We start from the raw sequence: 21,223 nt of genomic DNA on the forward strand, positions 1-21,223 counted from the left end.
CTTATTTTCCAAAAATTGTTTTAACATTTTCTCACAAGCACAGAAGGATCAATACATATCATTCTGTAGGATAGTAATGAAGGAGTGACTCCCAAGAAAATAATGAGAACTGTATTTCTTAGCTGAACAGTTTAGGATTTACTCCAAGAGTTGACAACTTGAACAATTTAGACAACTCATATGGAATAGAGTTGAGTATAAATGACTGTCTGACTTTCCCAAGCCATTTTAAGAGTTTCAGATCATAATGTGGGTGTGTTATATGCCTGCATTATTTCCCTTAAGTATTTCATACAGTGTATTTTGATATTTATCTTCCTCTCCTGACTTCACCCAGACGTTTCCCCACCTTCCTGCACACCCAACTTTATAGTCTTTCCCCTTACCCTTCCTCTTTTCCTCCTCTACCCCTCTCCCTTCTATGAATCTAGTGTATGTTGGCCAATTATTCTGGAATGTGGGACCTGCCCTGGAATGTGGTTGATATACCAGGTATCACTCCACTGAAGAAAACAGGCTTTTCTTTTCCCAGGAGCAATCAAGCACCAACAGCAGCCTCGGCTAGGTGTATGTTGAAAGGGACTTTGTGTCCACCTTCTCTCCTCCATGATAGATTTTTGTCTGCTTTGACCTGGTGCTGCTCTTGTGCGTGTACTCACAGTTTGTGAATTTGTGCATTTGCCAAGTTGTATCTGAAAAAAACACTGTTTTCTTGAAGTCATCCATCAACTCTGTCTCCTACAAACTGGCCACCACTTCTGCCACTGGATCCACGAAGTTTGAGGGGTTTCATTGTACTAAAGCTATACTTACATGCTTGTTTCTTATCTATCCTAGTAAATAGAAGAATGTATGTTTTAGTTTATAGCCTGGAAAGTGTAATTAAAGCTGGGTGAACTTATGGAAATGTGTGAGAACCTAAATATTTTTTCATATATCTGATTTAAAGATGGTTGTCAATCAAGTCAGTTGGTGGGAATTGCAATAGTTTCTGTCAGTATTTGAAGTATCAAGTCAATTCAGTGGGTTTCTGAGCATTGGTAAAATTTCATGAAGCCAGGAGAATGAGACATGACAAAGTCTTGGTGTCTTCAAACAGAAATCTAAGGTTGATCCTGTCTGATTCACCACAGGGCAGAATCTACTTTTCAGGAGGCACTAAAGAGGCTTAGAATGCAAATGGAAATAAGGTAGAAAGAGTATCAGGGTGTGGTGATCAAGATAATTATTTGGTACTACATGCATCCTCACAGACTACATCAAAGATGGAGAATAAGAAATGCTCCCGAAACGGGACCTGGAGTTCTCCCAGTGGCTTATTTTGGTCCCAGATTAGTACAGAAGGTCATGATATGGTGTATTAGCTATACCCTCTCATGAAAAACAAGTTTCACTTTTAACACAGTTATTATGGGAAGATAAACCATTAACAGTTCTAAAATTTGGTTCCCTACAAATGTATTTGAAGTCTCTGCTCATTTAATGTTGCTTAATATTTCATCATTCAAGTCAAATTACTTCACTAAACTTAGTGCCAAGAGGTAGAGATGTGCACCAGTCCCACACAGATCACATCCTCTGCTGAGAGTCACAGTAAAGTCATGCGGTAGATGGATAATGTTCTGTTTCATAGAGTAAAGAATTAGAATTGCTTTTACAGCCTACTATGTATAGTGTTGGTTGGACTCAGAAACATGTAGCCTGACTGAGAAAGCAAAGGAGCCTGAAGCCTTATAAGGACTCCTTAGTAGAGGCTGGCAGCACATTTTCATTCCGTGCATCTCTAGCAACCTCCATGGCTTTCTTCCTAGCTTCCTTTTGAATTTCTCCATTATGGTAACAACTGAAGAGAAATAGAAGTCAGAAAACACACTAATTAAAAATGAAAGCATTGGTTTCTATTCAAGCTCCATCACTAAATAAGGGGAAAATTACAATTTCGACTGATCTTGCCCTCAATTATTATCATCTCTAAATAGGAATGTAACCTATCAGAGCTACTCGTTTTTACTTTTTCATTTGAAAATCATTCATGGGTATAGATTAAACTACAAGAGGATAATTAAAATCACTCAAAATCATCCACAAATAATCTACTTTCAAATTTTTGGATACAGTTATACTTTTTCTTGTGTATATACACCCTTTCTGTTTTTGTTAAAGATCTGTGCATACAATTATAGAGTACCTTTTTTGTTTATACCTATAGTTGAAAAATACTCAACATTGTATTACATAGGTTTACTGTTTTGCATATTTACTGTCTTTAAAAAAATTGAGATTACTATAATTACATCATTTTCTTCTTTTTCTCCTGGCAAACCCTCCCATGTTTGTCCTCTTTCAAAATTCATAGCCTTCTCTTTTTTAAATTTTTGATACATATATATTCCTAAACTCATGAACACAGCCTTCTCAGTCTGTATAACGTCACATTTACATGTATGTTTTCAGGACTGACTCTTTGGTATTTGATAACTTTAATGTACTTCACTGGGAAAGACTGTTTCTCCCATTCTCAGTGTTCCTACGTTTCCTGTACTTCTTTATTAGGGATGAGGCCTCTTGAGCTTTCCCCGTGATATTAGCATGTCTAGCCTTATCATCCTAGTTTAACTCCTATTGAAAAATCCATGTGGGTAAGACTTCATATGTGTAACTTCTGAGTCTCAGAGACACAGTATATCAGCAAACTCTGGTCCTTGGGCTTTCGCCAGCTCCACATTTACTCTTCTTCAAAATGTAAAATCTAAAGCCTTCAAAACTAAAATGTACATTAAAACTAAATTGTTGTGATATTACTCTGATTGTTATTATAGGATTAGATAAGAAAAGGATAAGAAGTAACATTCAGAGAAAGGCCTACTTTGTACCAAACCATGTATTTGGAACTTCATTTACACCTTTATCTTGAATAGCCTTTTCACCATAGTGAGGTGCAATACACAGAAACCCAGCTCTGAGGATGCTAGTCTATGAAACTGAATTGCTGCTGACTAGCTTTGGGATTTTGTGACACTCTGTCTCTGGCTGAGTTTTCTACCAAGAAGTAGTAAGCGTTATAACAATGCTGTTCACCTGCAAAAAATTCTTTTAAAGATCCAACCAGTAAACTAAAGCAAAATGTTTACAATGGTAGTGGTAAATATTAGCTGATATTTTCTATTTTCAGTGTCTAATGACGTACTTTCTGCTTAGCCCTGCTATTAAAATATTATTCTACATTGTTTCAACTTCTTTGGTGAATAACTGGGTTCCAAGTTGAAACATTGTAGTCTAAATGCAAAACACTAAGGTCTTTAGCTTTCCTGATCCTTCTTTCAATGTGTGGCCTCCAGAGATAGTTTATAGTCCTGTGCTTGGTTATGGATTTCTTTAGAATGAGCAAATGCTAGCTATATTTGTGTTTTGATGGGGATTTCAATGAGAAAATATGTTTAGAACCTGTTGTCTTGCCTAGACAATGAGTGGCTCTGTAAATGTTAGCCATTTATCCCTTGCATTGGTATTAAATTGTTTTGTTTGTTTTAAATTGTGAGCATCAATGGGCAGATTATCCATGAATTTTATAAGCACCACTCACAAAATAAGGCAGTCAAATAAATACCTAGACTCTATGTGTTGGCAGCAGTGCTGGGAGGTGAACTGCTACATTCTCAGCTTTCTACAGTTCACATCACAGTTTTCTGACAACTCTGTCATCATTTGTACTTAGGGAGATACAGAAATGTACCCATTGTTTGATCCAATAACAGTCTTTATCATAAAATAGGTTTCTCTCTTTTTTTATTGATTTGATTTGCAAAATTTTATTCAAGTTAAGAGAAAACATTTTATAAAGCAGCCCGTAGTTCCTTTATTGAGCATACAAAATTATTAAATGAATTTAAAAGTAAGGTGTTAGTGAGCAAATATAACTCCATATTATCTGTCTAACAATTACCACACATTGGTTCTGTCATTGTAGCATTTGAACATATTACTTAGTCAAATACATCAATACACCATATTTCTTTTCTGATTTTTGTTTGTCAAATTCAGATGTAAGTTCAAGGCCAGTACCCTCAGGCTCATAACCATCTAGACTCTTTAAAGATATAATTTAGAAATACATTGCTTCCATATAAAGCAGAAAGAAAGGGATGTTGTTAGTAATAACAGTGCTGTGGGAAATCAGAGAAGATGGGTTGATTCTCAAGTGAGTGAAAAGAAAAACTTTGAGGAGGAAATGGCCTTTCAAATACATTTTGGCAAATGAATGGGATTCTTTACCTCAGGGGGTAAAAACAACACACACAAAAGAACCCATCTAGGGTGGATCTAGGGCAATACAAGCAAATGGCTGGGATCCAATTCCTGTGCTGGAGAAGGGAGGACTTCAGTGGTGAACACCTGGGGCAGAGTGGAATTTCATAGGAGATGGAACTGTGGGGGTTCAAGAGTGGGGTGCCCTAAATGTGCCTTGTGAAATCAGAGGGAGTGATGTGTCCTGGCCAGGCTTCTTCACTGCCGGATTCATCTCAGAGTCCAGTGGTGGCAAGCTCCCGATACTGTAGAGATTTGCACAATTTCACCGCAAACCATATCCTTTTAGGGTAGAGATTTTAGCCAATGGAAGAGGTATTATGTCTGAAATAGAGTATGGAAGTTAAACTCTGTAAGGGAAAAAACTGTGGGTTTGATCCCCAGCATTGCAAAATTAAGATAAATCACGACTTTCAACTATATAAGTTCTTATCTTTAAAACAGATCCCTTATAAATTTGTAAAATAATATTTGAAATAATATCTGAACTTGTGTTTGGAGATACGGTCTTATTATGCAGCCTTGAATTCACAGATACACACCTGTCTCTGCCTTCTAAGTGCTGATATTAAAGGCATATGCTGCTATATCCAGCCTGAACTTTTTCTTTATTTTATTAGAAAGCCTTTAAAAATCAATCAGCACAAAGATTAGAGCACCAATCCTGCCAAGTTGGAAGTATCTCATGTCAAGCACCTGTGTTTCCCCAGCCTGTGGTTCTGCACAGCCTCACCACCGCTGTTCTCTCGCCAGCTATATCCCCACACTATTTCTCAAGCCAAGTTTACTTCATGCATGGTCTCATTAGCTTTTAACAGTAGTGGGCCTATAATAAATGCATCTTAGGAGACATCTTTAATAACAAGATTTTGGAGATTTTTCTTCTTTTTCTTTCCATTGAAAATACTTCCTTTCTGAAATTATTAACTCATTACATCTTACAGTCAGTCACAGGTAAGCAGTAAGGATCACAGTATATATTAGCACCATAGTAGTACTTCATGTTTCCAAAATGCCTATCTGAAACACTTAAAAAAATCTTAGCCTCAGACACCCTACTCCTGCCACCAAAATGGAGTTGGAGGAGATTCTGCAACCTGATGGCTTCCTGGGAAGTTGCTGACAGCAGTGGTGATGGTCTTGTCTTCTCTTGCCCTCTGTTTCTTTTCCTAATGTGGTACATTTGGCTCTGTGTGAATCCTACCTGTGCTTCTTTCAACTCTATTTACAACAGAATGGAAGCAGTTTGCTGGCATTAGTTGGTGATGCCAAGGCTCCAGTGAAGGTTTTTTTTGTTCTGTTTCTTTCTTTCTTTTTTTCTCTTTTTCTTTTTTTTTTTTTTAGGTTGAATATGTTCTTGTTTTCTTGTTTGTTAATTTGTAAAGCCAATCCAAATGTGAAGAAAAAAAATCAAATTTTGCCAATTTGAAAAGAACAAAAACATCTAAAACCTCCTTTAAAATTTTTCTAAGCTATTATGAGATTACAGACAAAAGATTGTACATGAAAGATTTGTTTGAAAAAATCAGGTTGCTTTGCCTTTCTTTTTTACTTCAAAAGTCTTTGTCAGATATGAAAAAGAAACTTACTCAAAATGAAGAATAAATATAATTAAAATGGTCGCTTGCCTTGTCATATAAGCTTCTTATGGGCAAAATCTGTATAAACTTAATACTACGAAACTTGGGCAGAAAAGAAAGAGTGGGCAGGGAGAGAAGTTTGATTTTACAAGAATATGCACAAAATGAGAATAGGAAAATGACATTCAATCTTTAATTGCTGTTGATGAGAAATTCTGATATTTTGCTTTATTTCTCCCAAGGCTTGCCATAGACTGACATACTGTAGCCTCTTCATAGATAACTAAGGAGTGAACCGTAGTACAAGCACACAGACCACATCAATGTGCTGTGAGCATGAACGTTCTCATAACAGGGACAATTTACAGGCAACTTTTAACATAAAGGTCAAATTGCTATTAAATACGGACCTCCAATGTATCATTTAGCAGGTAGTACAGGGCTGTGATTAAGCCTTCACATTTTTGGAACACTTTTTAGTTGTGAGCCTAAAATGATTAAGGACTGATTATTAAAGTTCACTAATCAGAAACTTATGGAGGTAAATTTTATAAGATAATGCCATAATGCAGTTTGTAGTAGTTCTTGCACATACTTAGACAGATAGATAGATAGATAGATAGATAGATAGATAGATAGATAGACAGACAGACACACACATACACACATTTGACATTATGCATAGTAAAAATGATTATAAGTATTACATATGGAATTTTACACAAATTAAATGAATCTATGTTATTATATGTATTGAACATTCAAGAAACTGTACAGAAGGCAATAAGGGTTCATTCATATTGATTATTCTCTCTGAAAAGAAACATAAAAAAAAGAAAAAATGAAAAGAAACATAATCTACTTGGGGAAAGAACATATGTATTAATAGGTTAAAATCAATAATAATGAAGTTCCCATTTATTAATCATTGACCTCCTGTTGAGCTTTTACGTTCACTATCCTGTTTAACATAACAGCTAAATGAAAAGTGTATTACTGTTTGTATACACAGAAGGGAACTAAAGCATGGTTGAGTCAGCGCTGCTGAGCTCACCCTTTCCTCCCGACTCCAGAGCTGCAGTTTTAACTACTGTGCTACTAAAGGAGGCTGTGGACAATTGAGTTAAATGTTCAGTCATGAAGTTAACAATACAAATGAACCAGCTGGGAAAGTGGTTCAGAGAAATAGGAAAGTCTGGTCTTCAGGGACCAAAATACCATACACTTAAACACAATTATTCATCTACTTTCTTTCCATAGTTTCAGTTACCAGGACTCAACTACCATCCAAAAATATTGAATGAAAAATTCCAGAAGTAAATATTCATACATTTTCAGTTCCATGCTATTCTGAGTAGCAAGGATGTGAATCATTGATTTTGACAATGTGCACACTACCCACCTGTGGATCACCCAGTAGATGTCTGGACTATCAGACAAACCTTTGAAATATCTCGGGTTTTTTTTTTTTCAAATAATCCTTATTTTACATAATTAGAGCCACAACGAGTAAAATTAATGATACTAACAATTTGAAAATGCTATAAATAACCTGTAATTTCCTTAAGTTAAAGGGAAACACTTATCATAGTTATGTGTGTATATGGAAAAACTAATACAGTATATTATCCAGTGCTAAGTACCTTCAGAGGTGCCAGGCATCCTCTGTGCAATTCTCTAACACTTTCTGTATATAATGCATTCACCATAATCATCATAATCATCATGTAGAAGAGGCTATCTCCTGGGTTTAAACTCTGACTGTATATATTGATTGTGTTATCATGAGAAAGCTTCTAATTATTATATTTTTAATAAATGGAAAAATAATAGTATAAACTTTGTGAAGCTGTAAAGGCTAATTAATTAATACACAGGATTACTTTGGTGCTTGGCATGTCTAAACATTAAATATTGACTGTTGTTTATACCACTATTGCTTGCTTCTTTTTTATGTTATAGTTGATGGGAATACTTTGAAAAATGTCATTCTTGAATTGTATTTAAAATGTAAAAGCAAACAAAGTTGAATTTCACAAGTCTGGACCATTAGAACATGTAGAGCATTGTTTATGTTCTTTGTCTCAAGAGCTATACTTCAACTGAACATGATGAGAAAGGAAAACGCATGTCAGAAGACTCCATTGTATACTTAGGTAAAAGAAATTCAGTAAAAAGAGTATGTTGCTAGCCTCTTGTGATTTTCCTTCCCTTTCGGCACATCCATTTATATTTCTGTTAACTTCTTTGAGAAGATAGTAATGTCAAGTTTTTTAAAGAACATTGCTATTTTTTACTTTTCTGGACAAATAAATACATTTCAATATATTTAAATACTATTGGCAATGCTAAGACATAGCTTGTACTGTAACATGTGGTCTGTTTTATGAAAGGTACAGTAATATGCTTAGTAAGTAAATGTGTAGACACCTCCCTATACATGAGAAGAATAGGACAATATTCATTGACAGGGAACTAAAAGGAGCAGTTATCCTGAGCTGTGCCTTTCAGGTGGTTCAGTCATGTTTTCTATTTTGATGAGAACAGCTGATTTGGCAATACAAGGGCAAAGATTACCAACATGGCTAGAAGGCCAGACATTGGCAGTTCCATTGGTGATAATGTCAGAACAGTATCTGTGTAGAAAAGATGAGATTTTAGTGCTTGTAATACAGTTCACGGGGAGCCCTTAGCTGGACATGGCTGTCTGCTAGTGACCCCCACAGAAGCAGTTTAACATATGGCCCTTTGCTTATGTCTATTTCAGAGGCCCTTTGAAGTCAGGCAGTTATACCAGAACTGTCAAAGTTTTGAGTTTTGTTTCTGAAGGGATGTATTTAAACACAGATCACATTTAGAGTCCTCTGCAGTGTTCAGTAGGATGCATCCCAAGCCAATGTTCTATAAATTAGTGGCATGTCAAGTTTTTCCTACTTCATACAAAGCCAATTTTAACTCTCTTTTCCATTCTTTTAAATTCTCTCATTCATTCTTTCATTGATTGCTCTACCTTACAGACAGATAAAAGCTGACTTTAGGATTTTATGAGGTAATTTGGTCTATACTTTTTACTTTATTTTATAATCCCATCCACCTTGGCTTACACCCACTCTTCCTGCTGTATATTGAAGATTGTGAGCCTTTGAGGCTAAGAGTTAATGATTCATTCTAGAGAAAGGTGCAAAATGCTCTTGTTTTGGTTTTGTTGGTGGTAGATAGGGTTGGCTGGTTAGCTGGTTGGTTGGTAAATTGTTAATTTTGTGAAGTTTTTATTTTCCTTTGTTTAGAAACTCTCAACCTCACACTTTACTTTATAGAAGTATACAGTTTCTCTTTATACACCAAAAATATTTTCTGTGTAATATGTAAAATAGAGTTAAAACTCAACCAAGGTCTCAAAGCCTATTCATTACAAAACAAAACTCTTTCTGCCTAATCATTAGAGTCTTCTGAAAGACACCTGACCAAGCGATCCAAGCAGCTAAGCTTGGTTCTCGGGCATTCCCAAGTGTTCCTACAAAGGCTTGTATAGTCTCTTCTTTTCTATGCCTTAATAAGAGATTCATGTTTAACATAGAAGACTTCTGGCTCAGACCCTCAGATTTTGGTAGAAAGATCTTTATGAAACTGATAAACATGTAAAACAAATAATGTCAGAGCCAAGCACAGTGAAGTTCCCAGGAGCTTCCACACCAAATATTTTTTGAGAGCAAAGGTATCTCCTGGACGTTTAACTTTCTTAAATTAAATTTGTAGGGACACAGCTTAGTCTTCTCAGAGATGTCTTAGGTATGTACATGGAGAAGCAAGGTTGCTGCAAACTCCTGGTTCAAATATTACCTGGAACTTCATAAAACCTTATTGGTATTCTTCACATAGAAAAAGTATTACCCGAAATAGGAATAAATTAGGCACGTATTCTAACCAGAGCCAAAGAATAGTTAAGCATTTTAATAATGCTAAATTTGAGATGTTGTACTGATGAGATATTTTCCATACAAATAAAGAACAAAGTGTATAAAACCCCAGGACTTGCTCTGAGTTAGAAGCACAATGCAGCTGTCATTTTTGCATTTCCTACTTTTTATGAAACATTACTAGTGATCCTCTGTCATTTAAATCAGTTGAGACTGTGGATTTATCTTAATTTCTACCCTTTGTTTCCCCTTTCTGTGATAGCAGTTATGAGATATGATGATGTAGAGTTTCTGCTTATAAAGGGTTCAGCCCTGTCCCTTGGCAGACTAAATCTTCTGGCTAATTCACTGATCAGCTAAATAGTCGAAGTTATTATTATTATAATTATTATTTTACATTTATATAGCACTTTTCTCCAAGGGTTTCAAGGCATTTTACACACAGTAAATTATCAAATAGAAATTAATCCTTATATCATCCTGTGGGGTAGGTACACTCATATTAATGAAATTCTACAAAAGTCCCCTTGTGTCACAGCTCTACTGCAATCCCCAGCGAACCTGCCCTTCCTTTACAAAAATAAAACAGAATGCCCATGGCATTGTAGGGAAAGGCTAAAAGTGGGATCTTTGGGAAAACAGTCCTATGTCCTGACTTTTGCATTCTGAGCTTCCTGGTGAGTAAACCATTGGGAGCAACCAAACATGTGGGAGTATTGACAAGGGTCACCCGCCTGGGTGACAATTCTTCAAAGGAAAAACTAGGATGTGATTTTATAGTATTTGCTTGTATACAAACCACATGGGAGAGAACTTAAAATGAGATCCCAAGACTTTCTCACTCACAGAGATTCTCACTTAATTGCTCCAGAAAGAACAAAGAGTGGTGATTTTGAAGCCAGTGGTACTGGCTTTGAGAAGCATGTAGTGACTCAGGAAGAAATGTTACTACCTAATGTACATATCAGAAAATGATGGCTCAAGTAAGTAACATGTCACAATATTTAGCAGAGCCAAGACTAGACAGCAAGTTAGCAAATTCCCAAATCTGTACTTTTTATTATAGTAATACTACAGTACTTCCAGAAAAGGATAAGTTGAGAAACAACTGTAACCGATCTTAAATGTAAAGGAATGGAGAGAGCTGGGCATGCAATGCACAGCTCATGCCTAGTGATGCCTAAGGTCCTAGGATCCAGCCCCAGTACCACAGTAACGTAAGACGAAATAAAATAATAAAGGAGAAAATAGCATCCGAGGAGTCTACAGACTGACATAGACTGGCTTCTTCCAAACCTTAAATTAATGTCGATGCCTAGGCCTGGAGGACCATCACCTGTCCTGCAGAGCTGACCTGCACTTGGTTGTCTTGCTTCTTTGTTTCAGGGCTATCTTGATCCCTCAAACCAGCCGTTCCATCAGCTGACTAGAACCCAGTAAATACGTGAAAAATACAGAATGTTGAGTCATTTACCCTGTCCAGGAAGTATATCTTCTGCTTAATAGGTGTTACCAGGAGAAAATTTTAATAAAACTCTTGTTGATAAGATCAGATAGGCTTTACTTGTTTTGTAGGCAGTCTTACTCTGAGAGAGGGGGAAGATATAAATATTTCAATTATTATTTAATATTACATTTAAGACAATTTCATTTTTTATTTCTTGACTTAATTTTTATTTTTTCCTTCAAAAACTGGAGTAAGAAATTGTAAAAAGAAGTACACACAGACATAGTGGATCCAAAGTTCTGAAGCCCTTGGTCAGAAGTATGTGCGTTCCATATTGGAGTTTAGAGGTGCTTATGGAATTTAGTTACAGTTTTCAGAAACCAGAACACAGATAGTGTGAAGTTGCTCCTGGTAGGGATTCCCACAGTCTGTGTAAACTTGACTAACTTCTTTTCAATGGGTACTAAAATCAGTCGGATTGACAGAATTTGTTTTCTTTTTCTCAAAAGCATGTATCACTTAGCTATGGATAATAATTATTGCTGTCCTCGTGAATTTTTTTTGAAGTCTCACCAATATACCATCTATTCCTGGAAGTTGGTTTCTGCATCTAAAATTCTTGTTTTTATTCATGTGTATGGATGTGTTTATGTTTGTGTGCACACATGTGTGTTCATGCATATGAAGAACAGAAGTCCCTACCTTGTGTCATACTCAATTGCAGTCTACCTTATTTGTGTCCTGAAGCAGGTCTCTTACTGGAGCTGGAGCTTACGGACACAGCTAAGATGGCTGGTCCATTCCACAGCACTCCTGTCTCCACCTCCCTAGCACTAGGATTACAGGCCCACATGGTTTTTTTTTTTTTTTTTTTTTTAAATAAAACGAGTGCTTGAGATGTGAACTTAAGTCTCATGCTTGCACTGTGCAGTACTTTAGCTGCAAGTATATATTTCTAGAACCCTTGTCATTATCTTCTTTTTAAATACTGTAGTTATCCTCAGTCACTGAAAGAACAAATTTTATTTAGACTTCAATAACCCAGGCACTGCAGCAAAGTAGCATTTCTTTATTGGCAGAAGTGGGTAACAGTAGCAAATGAAGACGTATTTAGAGACAGTAAACAGCATGCTCCTTAGGAAGGTGCAGTTTGTTCCTTGGCTTTTTGGGCTTGCTCTCTTCAATATCATTGTATTGTCCAGGGTAGATCAAGATTTCTCTGTAACGATATAGACTACCACTTTAAGAAAACAGCATAAAAACTCTGATTACAAAATTAAGCACAGAGATTTAGAATAAGCCAAGCCAGTGAAGAGCCCTGGAGTTTAATCCCTTAAATTCACATTCAATCTACCTCTGAATATCCCCCATTTTGAGCTTTACAAAGGTACTCTTAGTAAATATTACTGTTTCATATAATAACAAGATTAGTTAAGGATAATGTCCTACTTTATGTGTGTAGTCTTTAGGCTAAAAATAACGAAACACTGTGAAAATAATGTGAACCTACTTACCAACAATTTAGCTGATCCCATGTAGTATTCATCTCTGTTTATTCAGGCTAACTCCAACATAATAATGGTCAATAAATACCATTAGAGCAGTCATCTCTTTATGGAGCCTGGTATTTCAAGCAGTATTTTGAGACAATAAAATACAGGTCAGCAAGAAATGTCAGCAGTTCCTTTAAATTCTTTGTAATGGGATTACAAGTGTATTGTAGAACTAATAGAGGAACTAGGGTAGATTGCGTTGGACTCCTTGTCTTTCTCAGAGTTGTAAAAGATGTAAGAGACACGGCTGTTTCACAGCCTTCTGCCTCCACCACCCATTTCCATATGTAATGATTTCATCTCTTGCAATTCTAAAACAAGTTGTAAACATTTCCATTTTATACTCCATCTTTCAGAGTGCCATGATACTGCTGCTTCTTTCCAGTTGTTTGTTTTTCCCCTTAACCTTCTCCCTGTGACTTACTTCAAAAATAATATTTAGTGGTGGTCTCCTGGTAGAAGGCACTTAACATGTTACAATTGAACTGTTAGTAGATCTAAACCTATCTCCTGTTGCTGTGATTTAAAAAAAAAAAAAATGTGTCAAGTCACCTTAAGAGAGAATGGCTTATTTGGCCCAAAGCTTTGGGTTATAGTCCATCACTGTGGGGAAATTAAGGCATTAGGAACACAAAGCAGCTAGACACATACAGAGTTAAAAGCAGAAAGAAAATGAATGTATACAAGTTCCTGTTGTGCTTGATTTTTTCACTTTTGTACAGTTCAGGATCCCCTACCTAAGGAGTAGTGCCACCCACAGTTGGCAGGTCTTCCCTCCAAATTAAACTCAATTAAAGTAATCAAGATAATTTCTGCAGATGGCCCAAAAGCCAAATGTGGACAGACCATCCTAACACTCTCTTCCCAAGTGATTCTTAATTGCATATACATGTTCCCATACCCAATCCTCTGATATTAGAACATTCTACTAAATATATGGAGAGTGTGTTTTGGAGCACCATATAAGAAGTTTAAATGGAAGTCAAAATAGTAAGTAATATTTGCTTCTAAAAATTACTGAGTTTTCTTTATCTTCTTTATAGGCGCTAAGCAAGTTGTTTCTTTCTGCTTTCTCATTTATTGGTCTCTATAGTGCACACCTAGGAAGTAATTTCTCACAGTTCTGAGTAAAAAAAAATAGCCAATCTTCAGGTCATCAATACAGTTTATTTCTTGATACAACTAACCAACATGAAATTCAAAAGCAGAAAAGAGAAAATCTGGCAAGACAGCACTGTAGCCATGAGCAAACGATCACACTGTAGCCGTGAGCAAATCCTCTCTGAACATCTATTATAGGCAACCTCTTTTATCGGAAAACAGATGCTCCTTTAACAAGAAAACCCCAAAGAAACTAAAAGTGTTACATTTTTAATTTTAGCATAATAATTGTAATAAGTTGTATTTCAAGTTTTATTTATATTTGTTCTTCCTTGCATAAGTGATCAGCATTCTTCAATAGTAGAATAGTGTTGGGTTTTATGCTTCCAGAGTAAAAGTGGCTTACTTAAAAAGTAATTTTTACGCCTGTTTAGATCTCTTTTACGCTGTTTTTGCTGAAAATGACTCTTGTACGAAATGGCCAGAGACTTGTAGCTTTGGAAGTTTCCTTTTGCCTTCAGAAAGGAGTGGGATTTGAGCAAGTGTTTGTGATGCATGGAGAAAACGCTGTGCATAGGAAGAAAAAAAAACTGTCCTAAAAAACAGAATTCTAACTTCCCATAATTCACATGGGCTAACATTTTAGAAATGTACTCATTGCTTTTTATAAAGTACTTTAAAATATCTCCATAACAGATAATGTTGCATAGTCTATGAGTTCGGATTTTACACTCTCCCTTGAAAAATTCAAAAAAGGATATTAGCATGGTTGTCTCAGTAATATAAAACTATCTGTTTGTATCATTTGGCATAATTACTTACCAGAAGCTACTTGAAAAATAATTTTGACCAAGTTTCCTTAGCACTGGGTTCTGCATTTGCCCACTATGCATGTGAAGACATGGTTCCTATTAGCCACAGCTTTCATTTCAGACCATCCCATTGCCTGTGGAATTGAAATTCGCATGCGACTAACAGTTCAGGCCAGTGACTTTAGGAGACTGCATTCATACAACAGTTCTCCACAGCTCTACGACTGAGATTTTGGATCGGAAGTAAATAGGAATTGTACACATTGTAAGACATTGAGCAACATTCTGACCGCTGCTCACTAGATTCCAGTAACACTGACAGTGACAGTCATCAAAATTATCTCCAGACATTGTCAATTGTCCTCTGTAGGAGAAATGGCTAAAGGAGCTTTGAGCCGAGAGCTCCTGCGTTGTTAGTATGTCACTGGGATGAACGTGCTGTTTGTTGTAAGAACTCACATTTTTTTATTTGTTCATTTATAAATGACTAGAGGTAAAATTTTATATGAGCTGATGAAAGTCAGTAGTCCTCGGCAGAAACAAAGACAAGTCCTTTTCTATAACTGTGATAAGTTATATTTTTAAGTGTCAATTACATAGGTGTGCTTCTGAATCTCATTTAATGACTTTCACTAGAGAAATGAGCCTAGGATTCTTCATAGATGTATATTTTATACTTTTTATTTATTTATTGGCCTTCTTATAATAATGATCTTTCTGAAAAACAGACCAAGCTGGCATACTGCTATTGACTTAACTAAATTCCCCAGCACTTACCTGTCTCAAATTACAGTAGCACCTCCCTAACTAGAGACCTAGTAAATAGTGAAACAAGGTAAATCCATCTTGGCTTTGAGGCAGGAAGATGGCAATTACGCAAATGGAGGCTCACTGCACTGATTTCAGGGTTTGTGTCTGCAAGTGAAAACTGGAGATTACTTGCCAAACAAAGAAAATGAAGCCTGCTTAACTTTTGAATTAAGATACTTGGGCTCCAGAACTTAACATTGGCGGTGAAACTCATTTGTCCTCACAGGAATCAGATGCTGCCATATTCCTGCAGCAGGAAACTAGGCAGTAGTTGTTGACTCAGTAGCTTGCTCAAAATCACTCACTCCTGGCTACACCTGGGAGAGCCATGAAAGCACCTTTCATGAACAATTCCATGTTCTTGAAGAACCTGAGATCACAAGACTCTTCTCTAGTTTTCTTGGAATTTTTCACAAGCGCTCAGCATTCTCCATACTTGGACAATGTTTCAATAATAAATAAACTACAATTCATTATTTTCTTTCATAAGTGGGCATGTAACATTTTAAAACTCTTAACGGTGAAAAGAATTTTCTGGCTCTCTAATGTTATGGTTGAAATCCCTTTTGAATACTATCTTGTAAGCAGAAGTGCCTACTAACAAACATCTTGTTTCCAAATAATATTTTTAACATTAATAAAATTATGTTTCATTCAGTTCTTTAATTTCTTGGGTGAAGGTTATCTGTACCAGAATTGAAACAAAACGGAATAGACACTTTGGGAAGTATAGTATAATAAAATCCATTTTTACCCAACTGTGTTTCATTTTTGTAAACTGCAATCAGGCTACATTCTGGTTCACATCAGTATTTTGTTTCAATCTACTGGTTATATTCATCTAATGAAATAATAAAGTTATGTATATTAACCCATTCTTATAAAAGTTTCATTCACAGATATGTTATATGTGATAGGAACATAGAAATTTTACATTTTGTACACATTTCAAGAGGCATGATTGTAGGTTAGAAGGAAATTCTAGTGTATCTATAAAAGACTAAATAGCTTTATTTTACTTTTATATAGTTCATATGTAAGCTAAAATGTCAAAGGAGCAGTCATTTTTCTGTTGTTTTTTGAACTATCTGTTCAGAAGATATTTAATTTTAATTTTTGCATTAACAAGAAATGGTTTGCTGGTATCGTTCTCAGCAAAGCTTTTTTTCTGAGGGATTTCCACTCATAAAATGGATCAAGAGAAAGAAACACATTCCCATCCTGTCTCTTTCTAAGAACCCAGTGTAAATTCTCAGACAAAAGACAGCAGTTTGCATGCAGTGTCCCCTTCAATGCCTACTCTTTACTTGCAGTAAAGAAATAGTTCTCCGTTTAAGGCATTTTCAGCAACTTTCCAAGCCCTCGTGTTATGAAATCACAGAATTGCAGATGCTCTGTTCCCAGATTCTGACCTGAGTTCTTCAAAACTGAACCAGTTGCCAAGTAAGAAAGAGGTTGTAAAGCCTTTCATCATTTACCCGAGTATTTATAAGCAAAGAAAGGTTTTGTTTCTTTTTGTCCACATACAAAAAGAAGTTGCTAATATTTACTGTGTCCTGGTGAAATACCATAATCAGAAGCAACTTATAGGAAAAAAGGTTTAATGGCTATTTTTTAAGTCTGTTGTACTGCCATTGAAATAAAGTGGTTTATAATATTTCTATGGACACAGAGAAATCAAAGCATTTCTTCGTTGTGTAAAAGCACATTGCACTTTTTCAAGGCAGTATATTTGGCATAGCAGACTTGCTAGTTTAGACAGTACTTCTACCATGATTAAGGCCTATACAGCCTATTGGCTCCTCACTGACAATACAGAGGTAGGGAAAAGACAATCAAGACAAATAGATAGGAAAGAAGATAGGCTTAAGATGTAGTGTGTGATCATGGGAGGCGACCTCCAGTGAAAATCAGAGGCTGTGAGAAGCAAAAGTAACATATCCAGACTGAGTTACCAAACTCAGACAGAGGGAAGAGGCAATGAATAAACTGACTTGGGTGGATAAATGAATGTAAAGACCCAGAGTGACAGATTCACTGGTCCATAAGCTCAGGATGTGAAGACCCAAAGTCACAGGTTTGCTCAGAGCTTGAGAGAAATTATGCTTGTTTTGAGAGTCCCAGGACAGGATATTACATTAACAATCATGTCTGCATTCTGACTTATAATGAATTATAATGAATTGCTATGATAGGACAAAATAGCCTGTTGTTTATTAACCTCCTAGATTTAGGTTGAACTCTCTAGCAATTGCTCTGTGTAAGAGACCCTGAACTGTTCATGTTTCAAGGACATGGTACTCTTTCTTAAGTTTCCTGTTGTTGTTTTTAGCATAAGTAAAAAGGGCTTTATATGTATATATAAAACTATAACTGTTGTTTATATTATTTTCTCTAAGGAAGACCAAAATTTTAAATGCCTTTTTGCATAAAAACTCTGGTGGCCTTCAAGTCCATGTCCTACTTAAGGCTCCAAGTGTAGCTTTCATGACTCTCACCGTTTTGGTCTTTTGCATTTAAACCTCATCCTTACAGTGAACATGACCAAAAACTGTGTCCCCACCAGTATAGCTTTATCCTGGCTAGAAAAGTTTGATTCAACCCACACCCATTCCTGGTCGCTCCTTGCAGCAGGTGATTCTTTCATTTAGTCAGCAAAATGTGTTGAGTGGCTCCTCCGTGTGAAGCAGAACCTGCAGTCAGCCAGTCATTTATCAGGGTGTTGGAAAAGATTTGTCCTGTTACTTGCTACAGAGGATATTGTTCTTTCTCTGTACTTTCCACTGTCCACTCTTCCCTTGCTCTGAGATATTTTAATAAAATACTACAAAAAATTACTATGGCCACCCAAGTATTCTCGTTTTTATTCTTCTCCATCATATATTTGAAGCAACTATGAAATGACTGAAAGATGACAATTTAATTTAACTTAATAGTAGATCTGGACTTAAGCCAGTACTCTGTGTGTCTATGTGAGTGTGATATGTGTTCAGTAGAGTGACTAACAGATCTGTAGGATGTGTCCTCTGAGGATTTACTGCCAGCACTGTTTTTAAGAATTGCATACAAACATGATTGTGTTTGCGCTAAGGCTTTTCTTGGGCCTTTCATTTGTTATAATGATGGTACAGAGGACTGACTGATACAGTCTTTAACTCCATTGTCCTTCTTAGGGTTAATATTTTCCGGATTCTTAGATCCTTCAATACCACCATTAATCTTCATGTTCTGTCTAAAACATAGGGAGAGTTTTCTCATTAATTCCCTTTAATTATCGTTTTCAGGAGAGTCACTTTGCCAACACATTCACAAACTAAATAGTGGCTCAATGTCTCAGATTGTTCAGGCATCATGAAGAAAATACGTAGCCTCAGAGATGCTGAGATTGTATAAATACAAGTTCACATGTCCCTGGAACATTTACTATAAAGTTAGAAGGAACTCTAAAATCACTAAATTTACTGTTAAGTGTCAGGATGAGCTCCTTTATTTTCTTTGAGAAAGATGGCATTTTTTTTTAAGTAACTATCTGATACTTAAGGTGGAGTAGTATCACGTAGCCATGCAGTACCCACGGAGTCTGTTCTTATGGCTAGAGGCCTGTGGTGAGTAGAATACAATTTAGGCAGCTTCCTTAAAGAAAATGTGTCTTGTAGTATGACAGCAGCATTGGCCTCTGCAGAGTTTGACACACTGCTGCTCTTCCTGTTCCAGAGTCACATTATCAGCAGGTTTTGTTTACTCACAAATTCATGTAATGGCCCCAAGTAGCACATGGTTCTAGAAGTCAGGCAGGATGGATTAATGTCTGGTTTATGTATGTGCTGGGACCCTAAAGGAGTGGCTGTATTACCTGGCAGTTTAACAAGCAGTCAGAGATAAAAGGCTAAACCCCTGGTAGATACAAATGCCTGGTCCAAATGACATACCTGAAAAGTAAGCTTCCTTTGAAGGGAAATTAGGCAACAGACAGTTAAAAATAAGGAGTGAAGGAGCAAACTTGTGAGCTAAAGTGTGTTGACATGGCATCTGGTTTAGTTTTGACAAAGCTTTTGCTAAAAGTGTAGGCGATAGGATTCGAATCCGCCAAATCGCATGTTTTCGCTTTTATATGTAAGCTGAGCAGAGATCACAGGAAGGAACATTTTCCTCCCTCGTTACTAGCCCTTCCTTCCCGCCTTCTTTTCCTTCCTTCTTTACTTGTTTTCTCACGCCGCTGCGTGCCGCGCGCGCGCGCGCGCACACACACACACACACACACACACTTACTTCTCCCCCCTTCCCCTCCCCCTTCCCCTCCCCCTCCCCATCTCTCATCAGTTTTTAGGCAAGGACGGTTCATGAGCTTTCCCACTGCCAGGGCACTGAAGTAAATTGGAGACAGAGTCGCAGAGGTACTGAGCTCTTTGCTAGCACCCTTCCTACATGTGATCATTCCACTTAGCTTTAGGCCACAAACCAAGCGTTTCACACAGACCCAGTCTGGGTTTCTTGGGAAGTTCTCCCTGTTGCTTTTCATAGTTTAGATAATCCCCATGAACAATACTGATTAAATCAGTTGCCTCTAGGCAGTGGCAAAAGCCTAAATGGCTTTCTGGAAAGAGAGGCCTAAAACCTTGTGTTTGTGTACCTGTTCTCTCTGTCTCTCTCACTTCCCACCTTTCTCCTCCTATATATTATATATTCCCATATTTTTTTCACTAAAATTCTCTTGCAGTTAAGTAGAAAAAACCCATCTGCTCCCTCTTTTCTTCATTCTCCCACCTCTCTCTTCCTATATAGTCCTTGTTTTCTCTAAAATTATCTCTATCTAATGCAGTTAGGTAGAGGAGACCATTGTAGTCACTCTTTTCCCTATTCTATTCCTGATACAAGGTTTGATTTTAAATTGTATAGCTGTGTTGTTGTGCAGATTTGAACCTTTTTTTTTTAAGGCTATTATCCAAAGGGTGATTATACAGCAATATTATGTAAGGTCACTTGGCATTTTGTTTTTGAGTCTACTTTTCTAAAACCAGGCAATTACTCTATCATTTAATAAACTTTGCCTCAGAGTTCACTTGAAATAAAGCTCATAAGATTTAAAGGGGGAAAAAATCCCTAAAAATAAAAGTTAGGCTAGGCTAGGCCAGGGTGGGAAATTCCATTGTGGCTAGAAGCCCATGGCAGGTAGAGTGGAATTTAATGAAGGAAACTGCTGTGTTTTTGTGTCTTTCTGTATGTTTTTCCTTTAAAACCAAGAGCTGGGCAGGCATCCCATTCGACCTGACGTGACCCAAGCAAATTGCTTCTTATATAAAAACAACTGCAGACTTTGAGAATGTGAAAATGCACTGTATCCTTCTCCAACTGAGAGAATCGAAAGCCTGAGAAACAGGACGGCCCTGTCAATACTCGTGGAGCAGAGCTATCACTCAAACCTGATAAAGGAGATTAGAACAGTCTCCTGTGCCAGAGGGATACATACAAGTTGGGTTCTTTCTTTTCTTTTCTTTTCTTTTTTTTTTTTAATTTTCTTAAATAAGAACGGGCTTTAGATGGAAAACATGTTTTTTAAAGACAAGTTTTCTATATGAGAAGGTAATAATATGCACAGTATCTTAAAGCTTTTGCATGGAACTGTGTTTTAAATTTTGTTTTAAACTAGTATTTAACAAGAAGACAAAGAGAAGTATTTCCCTTTTCCGGCAGTCTTAGG

At 36.6% G+C, this 21,223-nt stretch overlaps 1 protein-coding gene and 1 long non-coding RNA gene across 28 annotated transcripts in view; one reads left to right on the forward strand and one right to left on the reverse strand.

The window, feature by feature from the left end:
- Positions 1 to 21,223, forward strand: part of Zbtb20 (zinc finger and BTB domain containing 20) — a 716,739-nt gene that overhangs the window by 405,792 nt on the left and 289,724 nt on the right. The gene's annotated exons all lie outside the window — the stretch shown is intronic.
- Positions 12,226 to 16,165, reverse strand: LOC143444055 (uncharacterized). The gene is made up of 3 exons (XR_013113580.1): positions 14,726 to 16,165; positions 12,764 to 12,870; positions 12,226 to 12,468 (listed from the first exon to the last, which is right to left on the reverse strand). It is a non-coding gene; the product is annotated as an uncharacterized LOC143444055 (long non-coding RNA).

Source organism: Arvicanthis niloticus, chromosome 12 (assembly GCF_011762505.2).
Source record: "Arvicanthis niloticus isolate mArvNil1 chromosome 12, mArvNil1.pat.X, whole genome shotgun sequence".
In the NCBI taxonomy this organism is placed as follows: Eukaryota; Metazoa; Chordata; class Mammalia; order Rodentia; family Muridae; genus Arvicanthis; species Arvicanthis niloticus.